The sequence below is a fragment of the Pantherophis guttatus genome, chromosome 7 (assembly GCF_059756535.1).
Source record: "Pantherophis guttatus breed Tessera chromosome 7, ASM5975653v1, whole genome shotgun sequence".
NCBI classification, from domain to species: Eukaryota; Metazoa; Chordata; class Lepidosauria; order Squamata; family Colubridae; genus Pantherophis; species Pantherophis guttatus.
This window is the reverse complement of record NC_142069.1, coordinates 37189444-37199741: the sequence shown is the minus strand read 5'-3', so window position 1 is coordinate 37199741 and position 10298 is coordinate 37189444. Positions and strand designations below refer to the sequence as shown.

The following is a 10298-nucleotide window of genomic DNA, read 5'->3' as shown; positions in this document are numbered from 1 at the left end:
TTAAATATATTAAGGTCTTTAATATACAGGTTTTTCTCTATTTATTCCATTATCTCAGACTGAGAAAATATATATTGTATATCTTCTAAGAGACAATATATATAAATAATTCACCATTTCTGCAATCTTCAATTCACTTTTAGCACTGCTTTATCACTCTCATTACCATGTAGTCTAACTTCCCTGCTGCTATTTGGCTTTTATTTCTTTTAAAAATATTGTTGGACTAAATATTTTTAATTCTTATGGAATACCCTCTACATTTTACTTTGCCTAAGATTGCATTTGTTCCCATTCTTTTAATTTGTACAATATTTCCATTTTTTAATGAAATACATTCATGCTGGCACCTTCTTGGATTTCATTAGATCTTGCCTAATCTGTGGTGTGGGTTCAAGATGAGCTTCAATTGTAGCGCAAGTCACATTCCTCAAAATATTTTGTAGAATTTTGGACCTCTTAACTTTTCTATTTAACTTCTTTTTTATCATCCTCCTCATTTTTGAGGTGATGTTCGACTATCTTGCCAATTGTTCACTTATGTATGCAGTATATTCTCTTTGGTAACTTTGTTGTTAATGTTTCCAGCTAGTAGTTTTCTGCTCATTTGATTACTGTGTTCTGACTGAATGAAACGTTTTATCTCTCCATATCATTGTTTCCTTTTCTTATGAACATTTTTCAGGTGTAAGTGTGAGAGAAGAGACTGTTTTATTTATTAATCTATAAACCTCTTTAGAAAACTTTTTGGGTGAGAAGTGCAGTACAGTTTATTTAAATCAAGAAATGAGCTTACAATTCTATACACAAATGCTCTTTTAAATCCCAGCAAAGCCTGTATGTTAGACTGTCACTTCCACACTGGAATAGTGGAAGACTTGTGATACTGCAAATGAAATGTTGTCTTTGGATTTTTCTAAAATTTTATTTTAGAAGTACTTTAACCAAGTACTTCTAAATCTGTCAGTAGAATTATTAGAACAGTGAACACGATGGACAAAATCTGAAGAACAGAATTTGATCTCTCTCTAACCATTTAACTCCATCCGTAGGAATATTGATACATGCACTGTATACATGGAATATAATAAATGCATTCTATGGACTTTCATGTTTTAGTCTATCATGCAATCAAGTCAAACAACTTTTAACCAGTGTTTGCAATTTCCTTCTCTTAAAGCCAGAAAAATAGTTGGATCACTTAGAGCTGGATGTTGTCTGTGTTTATTTTGTTTTTATTTTAAAGCTGCCTTGTTTCAAGTAGCTAAGGCTGATGAGCAAAATTGTAGGTCTGGTTTGAAGCTCCTCCCCGGGGGTGCAGAACAGGAAGAGGTGGAGGTCAGAGGGAACTGCTGGAGTTCCTTAGTTTGTGTGTGAGGCCGAGTCCCGTTACCACTTTACTCTGCGTGTGTCTTATATTACAGCAATGCTGCCTGCACATCAGTGGCCAGAGAGGGGAGAAGGGAGGAAAAGCCTGTTTACACAGACTGCAAACCGCCTGGGGAATAATGCAGGAAAGGAAGTGAGCCGGCTCTCTGTCTGACTGCTCTAACTTCCTGCTCTCTCTCTCTCACTCACACACACACACACATTCGCACACACACTAGCAAAGGGGGGGGTGCGTGGAAGGGAGAAAGAAACAAGGGGAAAAATCAGGATCTCATTACAAGAGCAACAAAGCGTTTTAGAGGACTGTCAGCATGGAAAACCGGGGGATTCTACGCAGCTCTCTTTAAAGCGGCCAGACGAGACTGGAAAGAAGCCCACCAGACCAGGCGCTGGGTACGTAACTCTATAAAGTTGGAAGAGTCTCTGGAGGCGAGGAAAAGGGCTGTGGGGGAGACAGGTGGGAGCCGAATGCCAATGCAATGCTTCTGGGCTGTTTATCGATTCCAAAATAACTTGCAGGAGCACTTTACTTTTCCCGATAAAACACCAAAAGGGTCGTGCCGGCGGGGGGGATCCCTGCCTCGCCGCAAGGCATCCGGTTGGGGCGGCCAGGGAAGGGGGAGAGGAGGGGAAGGGAGCCGAGCCGTGTGCGGCTGAGTTTGGGGCCAGTGGGGGTGAAAGTTTTGGGGTGACTTTTCTTGCTGCTGGCGAAGTGCCATCTGGCACTGAATGTGTGCTTGCGTGAGGGGGGGGGGCATCTCGGGGTGGTGGTGGGGGAAGCAAAAACTCCGAAACGTTATTCCTAGGTTGCTGGAATGAGGACGACTTAGGGACCCCCTCCCCCCCCCATCCCCGGGCAGGACAGGAAGGGGCTCTGGAGCCGACCGAGAGGGATGAGGTGAGGGAGCTGCGAGGAGCCTCCACCTGCCGTTGGCCAACAGGGAAGGCAAAGAAGGATCTTTCTTCTTTGGAGGCTGGGAGGGTTGTAGAATGTGGCTAGCGGGATGGGGTCGGAGTCCCGCGCCGGCGTTGCCTCCGCTCGCTGCAAGCGCTTCTGCGGGAGCGCGGCGGCGGCGGAGGGCCCTGTTGTTGTGCGTGGAGAAAGGAGCTTTGGGGTCAGCGCTTGTGGAAAGGGGGAGGAAAGGGGGGGGGAGAAAGCGCGTCTGACAGTTTCGTGGAAGAGCTGCCTTTACTCCGAAGGAGCGCCGACGGGCGTCACGAGCGCTTTTGCGTGCGTTCAAGGACCTACTGAGGCTCGTGGCGATAATAACTCGCTTGTAGGAGCCCGGTGGCGGGGGGGGAAGGGGGGGGAGAAGAGCTAATTTTTGAGGCAATGAATTTGGATTGGCGGGGAGGGGGAGGGGGCAGTACACCGGTCTGGGCTTCCTTGAAATTAGGGGAGTTGTTTAAATGGTTTCGGGCTGCAAAGAGAGGAGTAAGACCGTCCAAAGGGCTTTGGGAGGAAGGGGGGGGGGAAGCGTTGGGAGAGTTTCTGGCTTGTCTGGCAACAGCAAGACTAATTGCCATGCGCTTCCGGTTTGAAACTGGCAGCAGACAACATCTTGAAAATGAGTCACTGCAGCTCACAAAGAAACTCTGTGGTTTTCCTCAGGTTTATGCATTCGCTCTTTTTACGGTTGTCTTTGTGGTCTGGAGAAAAAGGGAGCGAGCCAGGCTCCTTCCCGTTCATCCGCTTCTTCCACTGAGCAACCCCATCGTCCATTTTAAACTTGCACACCGTCCGTTCCACGAGAGGGAAAGGGGGGGGGGTGTTAAGGAATATCGCGGGAGGGTTGTTTTTGGATCTGGCTTTGCTGAAGGTTAAGGGACCATGATGCTGCAGGAGGAAAAAGTTCCCTGAATTTTCCACTAGTTGCAGGAAGGGAGCCCATTTAGTCATGGCTAAGTAATGTCTGCACACACCAACTAATCTCATTAGGCGTTTCCGTTCCCTGACACAGGAGGGTTTTGTGAAGCCCTCTCGGCCTTTTCTGCAATACTGTTGAAAGCGAGACAAGTTACATCTTTATTTAACGGGGCTGGGGGGTTTGGACCAAGCTAATTTCACGCTGCATTGGTCATGAGGTCTTCAGTGACTTTTTAAAGAGAAGTGAACGGCAGACACATTTCATTTTCCTAATGGAAGAGCTTTGGGTTTGTGAATGTGCTTTGTTGCTTTTAAAGCCTCAGCGTACAGTTATGACATTTTGCATATCATGATGAACTACTGTTTGTAAGGATAATCTCAGTACGGATAAATAAAATGCTTATCTTAATAATGGATAGATACGTTCACTTGGATCTCACTTTTTAAAACCTCCCTATGCTTCCTAAAATAGCAATCTGATTACAAACTATTGATCACAATTATATATATTTTAATTGCAATGTTACCATTTTAACGAATTTTTAATTTTAACATGTACATTATAACTGAAAACTTCTTTTCTGTTCTAAATGAGCATTCTGGCACCAGATATTTTTCCAGCTCTGCTTGTATTAATGCACAAAAAACCCCTTTTTTAAAAAAAATCCAGAACTTGAAACCCATTAAATACATATGGAGATTATCATCAAACTGTTTTCTGAGAGTGTTTTAAGAAGTTTGTGTTTTTGCTTTAGATATCTGATGTGCAACCAAAATGAAACAGGCTATACTTCCCAGAAGTGTGCTTGTTTGTAGAATCCCAGGGGGCTAAATGGCATCTCAGAATGGCTCTCATGCATAGAGTTTGTAATACTTTGCATTAGAGTTTCAGTGAGCTATTTAAGCTATGATCTTATCAGGAATGGGCATCCTTTTTTTTCCCTCTAAGGACTGCATTCCTGCAGAAGCAATCAACTGGAGGCTGCATTGTATGCTAATAGTGGATTGACTGAAGCAAGCAGTGGGTAGCAGCAGAGCCAAAGGCAATATGCAGTGATATGCTCTCTTTGGTATCCTTTTGCTGACTACTCTTTTTTCTTGTTCTCCTCACACAGCAAGCTGCCAGGGAAGCAATAAATTGCTTTTGACAAAGACAAAACAGCCAACAATTGGTACATGAGCTCATTTGGCAATGGGGAACTCTTAAAACAGAACAAAAATGAAGTTTGCAGATCAATTCCAGTTTGGTGCAGGAAAATTGATGGGTGCCAAACTACAACTGTCTTAAAAGTGGAGCTTGAATCTTTGGTATAAGAAAGTAATTGTGCTAAATGTTAAAAGTTCTAAAGTCCTAGGAGACCATACTGCATCTTCTGTCTATGTTGATTAATAGATTAATTTTCTATATTGATCTCTGTCTAGCTACCTGAACAGAAAAGTGCAGGATCGTTACTTTTTTCTTATTGCTTAAAAAACTTATTCAAACTTCAGATTCATTTTTTTAATAGAAATTTATGACGTCTTACTCTGAAAGTTATTATAAATCATATACTTGTTCTCCAGGGATCTAAATGGAATTATCTGTAAAGTAGCCCTTTGTAGGATTTTGCTACTATTTTAATTTATATGTAACAAAAATGAAAGAGAAAGTGGAAAATACAATGTTCTTTTTAAAAAAAATATTAGTTTCACATTTGTGAGATGAGTGGCTATATAATTTTGATAACAAATGAATTAGCTAAATAAATATAATTCCTGAATCCTAGAAATGATACCATTTACAGGTTAATTATGTGCACAGTTTGATTTCTATGTTTTTCAGTTTCTGTTTCATTTAATTGTTTGCATAATATAGCTAGCTTCCCTTGTAAGAGTACTGTATTGCATTCTGTATAGAAGATATATTTTCTTCTGTTTACTTTTCTGGGTGCTTACTGTTTTCTCAACTAAATACCTTTACACCAAGTAATTGATTTCAGAGATTTCCAGTCTTTGTTCCAAATTTTGAATACATTTGATACAAGTCCAATTAGACTGATTAGACTGTGAGAAGATGCAATGGCTCCAAATTTAATAAATAAATAAAAATGATCTGATCATTCATAGATAGACTATAGCCTTGCCTTCTGTTCACACATTCACATGATTCCAGAATGGAATTGTGAACTGATGCTAGCTATGGCTTGTACTGTTACTTGAGGTACATGTGAACATACCTACTGGTATATGTTATTAATTTAGGCTGCAGAAAGATGAAAAATATGAAGCAGGCTCTTTTGTATACATTCTAGAGTACTTTAGTTTTCTTTTCTGATTACAGTTCTTCATTATATATAAATTTGGAAGTCATACTGCAAGAATTTAAAAATATTTTTAAATTGATGCTGTGAGATATAATTAGGATCCTTCTATTTAGTACAGTGCTTCTATTAAGCTGTATAGCTCTAATCTATTGCTGAGAATCAGCTGGTAGATAATACAATTTCCATTTCTATGTTGTCTTATTTCTGAATTTTCCATGGGCTGCCCTGCAAGAAATAAATTGTATTAGCTATGGTGGTCTTTGTTTTAATTTGTAGTAGAGCAACTGCAGGATATATTTTAACTAAATCATATCCAATTTAATACATGGCTTTATAATATAACACCTTTCACTTCCATAGCTGACTCATGCTCAAAATGTGGAAATTGATCTAAAATTTGCAAACTAAATATTGATTTTATGTGCCACATTTAGCACAGGTGTTGTTTGGTTTCCAGAAAGATTGGCCTCCTCCTCTGTGTCAATTGTAGCCCTGTAAAAAGCTGTAATGACATATTTGTCATAGCTTTCTGTGGCAATGCAGCTTTGTTTTCCACAATCATTCTGTAGTCTTGAATGGTTATGTGAGTTCATTCTGTTTGAAGGTTCTGATTCAGAGGAAACCAACTGGTATACTTGAATCTTCTCAGAAAAATCTTAAAAGACAAGAACATATTTGTTCTTAGGAATTTTGCTGACTTAAAAATTAGTGTGTGATTAAAGATTGGTCATAATTTAGAGTAAAACATCAAGATACAAAAAAGGACATTGATTTTACTAAGCATCAAAATAAATTGCAATAACTCAGAGTTGCTAAAATAAATATAGCTATATAAATGGGGTGAATAAATTAATTAATTAAAAAGAAAGAAAGAGAAAGTAAGTTTGCCCTTTTTAAAAAACAAATTTGATTTTTCTTACTGGATTACCTGTTCTTGCAGTATGTGAACACTATATGTATCAATGTTTAGGAATGGACTTTAAAAATACTCCAAAGAATTCACAAACCTCAAATGAAGTGCAGTATCTTAAGTCAGGTTGCAGTCCAGGTTTAAAATCATGTTCCTCTGTTGAATTACTGTTGAGGAGAAAGCATTTAAAGTTTACATTTAACTCTAAATTTTAGAACTTGAAATACATTATAAACTTTGAAACTTTGCAGAATTTCCTTTCTAACAGGGAAAAAAACTGAATATGTTGGAATAGGATTATTTAAATGAAAGCAATAATTTGGTAATAGGGGCAAGATATTGTAAGGATTTATTTTTCTAAATAACCTTTCATGACATAGGTTAATTATTTGAACACGCATGCATGTATAAAGGTATAAACTGTTTTATTTGTTATATTAAACAACAATAATACATTTTGTAAAATTTTAAGAAAGTTCACAAGAACTTTCTTGCATTAAAAAGGATTCATTTAAATCTTTATTAAATCTACTATTTTATATATGAGTAACAAAGGACTTTTTTGGTAGTGGTTTTAGGCTATATTGTATCTTAGTACATCTGCAAAACAGATTTCTATTCTAGTATAAGTTTGTCTTAAATGAAGTGAAAATATCATGCAACAGTTTCTATGCAAACTTGTTTATCTTAGTCTATTTAGCAATGGATTATGTGCCAACCCTTTAAACATTTTATTATTGCTTCTTAGGCATGTTACTCTTCACTATGCACAAAGGCACATATTGCAGTAGAAGGTAACTTTCAGCTATTTCTCATAACATGTATAGAGATATGTTTACTGGAAGTGTTTTTCCCCTTGAGAATGTTTTTAGTAATAATCTTTGTACATATGAACTTACAAAAGTAAAAATATATACTTTAAATTGAATATATTCATGGATTTATAATTTGCCCTTTTACAATGTTTTAAGCTGCCCTAAATGTCATGTACAATAAAAACATAATGAAATAATTAAATGGTATAATTAAAAGAAAGCACACAACAAATTATGAACGTATGTGAAAATTAAAGGTAGACTTTGACATAAAATGTTTGAATATACCATATGCAAGTGTATTTATAGACAATAAATGTATAGACGGACTGTAGAATAATTTGAGTCTGGCAATTTGATGCTGAGTTTGGAATTTTAAATACATTCAGAAAGTATTCAGACTCCCTTCACTTTTGTCAATTTTGTTATGCTGCAGCCTGATTCTACAGTTGTTGAAAATCATTTTTCCCATTAAGGTACACTCAGTATCCCATTATGACAAGTGAAAGCAGAGTTTAAGAAATGTCTGTAAATTTATTAAAAATAAAAAACCGGAATATCACATTGGCATAAGTATTCAGACCCTTTATTTAGCCCTGGTGCCCCCCCCCCATTTCTCTTGATCACTGCTGACATGTTTCTACACCTTGATTGGAGTTGACCAGTGGTAAATTAAATTGATTGGACATGATTTGGAAAGGCACACATCTCCCTATAGAAGGTTTCACAGCTGACAATGCATTTTGCAGCAGAGCAAAAGCCATGAGGTCAAAGGAACTGCCTGCAGAGCTCAGAGACAAGATTATTGCAAAGCACAGATTGGGTGAAGGCTACAGTTAAATTTATGCTGCACTGAAGGTTCCTAAGGGCAAAGTGGCATCCATAATTTTCAAATGGAAGAGATTTGGCAAAATCAGGACTCTTCTAAGAGAGAGACTTCCTGGTCTCCTAGTCAAACTGAGCAATTGGGGGAGAAAGTGAGAGGTAACCAAGAACCCAAGGGTCACTCTGACTGGGCTCCAGAGATCCTGTGTGGAGATGGGACAGATTTCCAGAAGGACAACCATCACTGCAGCCCTCCACCAATCTGGGCTTTATGGCAGAGTGGCTAGACGGAAGCCTCTTGGTGCAAAACACATGAAAGCCTGCTTGGAGTTTGCAAAAAAGCACCTGGAGAACTCTCAGATTGTGAGGAACAAGAGAATTGAACTGTTTTGCCTCGATTCTAAACATTATATCTGGAGAAAACCAGGCACCACTCATCACCTGCCCAATATCATCCCAACAGTGAAGCATAGTGATGGCAGCATCATGCTGTGGGGGTGTTTTTCAGTAGTAGGGACTGGGAGGCTGGTCAGGGTTGAGGGAAAGCTGAATGGAGCAAAGTACAAGGATATCCTCAATGAAAACCTGTTCCACAGCACTCAGGATCTCAAACTGGGCCAAAGGTTCACTTTCCAACATGACAAAGATACTAAGCACACAGCCAAAACAACACAGGAGTGGCTTAGGGACAACTCTCTGAATGTCCTAGAGTGGCCCAGCCAGAGCCTTGACTTGACACCTGTTGAACATCTCTGGAGGGACCTCAAAATGGCTGCCCACTGACGATCACAACCTGACAGCTTGAAAACATTTGCAGGGAAGAATGGCAGAAAATCCTCCAATCCAGGTGTGCAAAGCTTGTCGCATCATACCCAAAAAGACTCACTGTAATTGCTGCCAAAGATGCTTTACAAAGTGCTGAGTGAGGGGTCTGAATACTTATGCCAATGTGATATTTCAGTTTTTTTCTTTTTAATAAATTTACAGACATTTCTAAAATTCTGTTTTCACTTTGTCATTCTGGGATATGAGTGTAGATTAATGAGGAAAAAAATGAATTTCAACAACTGTAGAATCAGGCTGCAACATAACAATTGACAAAAGTGAAGGGAGTCTGAATACTTTCTGAATGCACTTTATGTTCACAGTTTAACTGTTTGTAGTAATTAACAGAAATTATCTTTTAGGATGATAATGATGAAATGTTTAAAATTTTGGTAAACCAAATACATTCCATCTAAAAGCTTGCATAATTAATATCTGCATATGTTACAGGAAACAGTTATTTCAATTTATACAGTACTAAATTATTGTTTTAATTAAGTAGCTTTGGCGTATGCTTATATATGTACATAAATGAAATTCAGTGCAACCAGGGATTACCACAGTTGGGAAATTTGTGAGTATAATATCAGTAGAGGTGATGAGCAGCTTCAAATTGCATGAAGTACACACATATTTTTTTTAAATCAAAGTTACACCTTTGATTTTCACATCCATATTATTATCACAACCATAGTCCAAACAGTTCTGAGGTTCAGTTGTGGATGAGAGTCCATAATATCTGTTTTGAAATACTCTTGTTGATTGAGAAAGAGGGTAGTAACCACTGGTGATCTGTCCTTTGGGAATTTGTCTAGTCCCCTTGGAAGCCATTTGAACCAGCAGCCAGTGACAACATACCTGTGGTAACCTATCCACAAGTAGTTACACACTGTAAATAAATATTTCCTCTCAAAATCTTTTATATTCTACTAGTCTGTTTCAGTAAACATGGATGAACATGTAATTTATAATCCAAGAAATATCACAACTGCAAATTTTGTAATTACCAATCTCTGAAAATAGTTCCCCTTTGGAGGAACTAATATGAACCCACACTATTCGCCCAATTTCAGTATAATCCACACTAAATTATTATACCTGCCTAGGTATCGAGTATCAGTTCTCTCAGTCTTACCTGGACATGCTGAGGACTGAATCCAGATCTTTGTATGCAAATAATTTGTTCTACAGCTGAACCAAAAATGTAGTGTAGGACATTTATTCTACTATTGCTTCTTTTATAGCCTTTGTTCCTTCATTCATTCACCTGCGAAATCCCAGGTCCGAAATGGAGTCAGGACTGCTGCTATGTTGCAGAGTCATTAGATATGTGAACATAAGCTCATTGACTGGGTATGCATAAA

The 10298-nt window shown here is 38.4% G+C and overlaps 1 protein-coding gene across 11 annotated transcripts in view; it reads left to right on the top strand.

Moving 5' to 3' along the window:
• The first annotated feature begins 1298 nt into the window (after positions 1–1298).
• The window catches only part of ELK3 (ETS transcription factor ELK3), a 44031-nt gene continuing 35031 nt past the window's right edge, over positions 1299–10298 (top strand). For 2 of the 11 annotated variants that reach the window (XM_087874004.1, XM_087874003.1), the window contains exon 1: positions 2142–2287. The gene's annotated coding sequence lies outside the window, so the exon portion shown is untranslated. Of the gene's footprint in view, positions 1783–1998; positions 2288–7217; positions 7264–10178; positions 10288–10298 lie in introns of those variants that run through there. The other 9 variants (XM_034403481.3, XM_087874001.1, XM_034403480.3 and 6 more) reach the window with 9 other exon arrangements.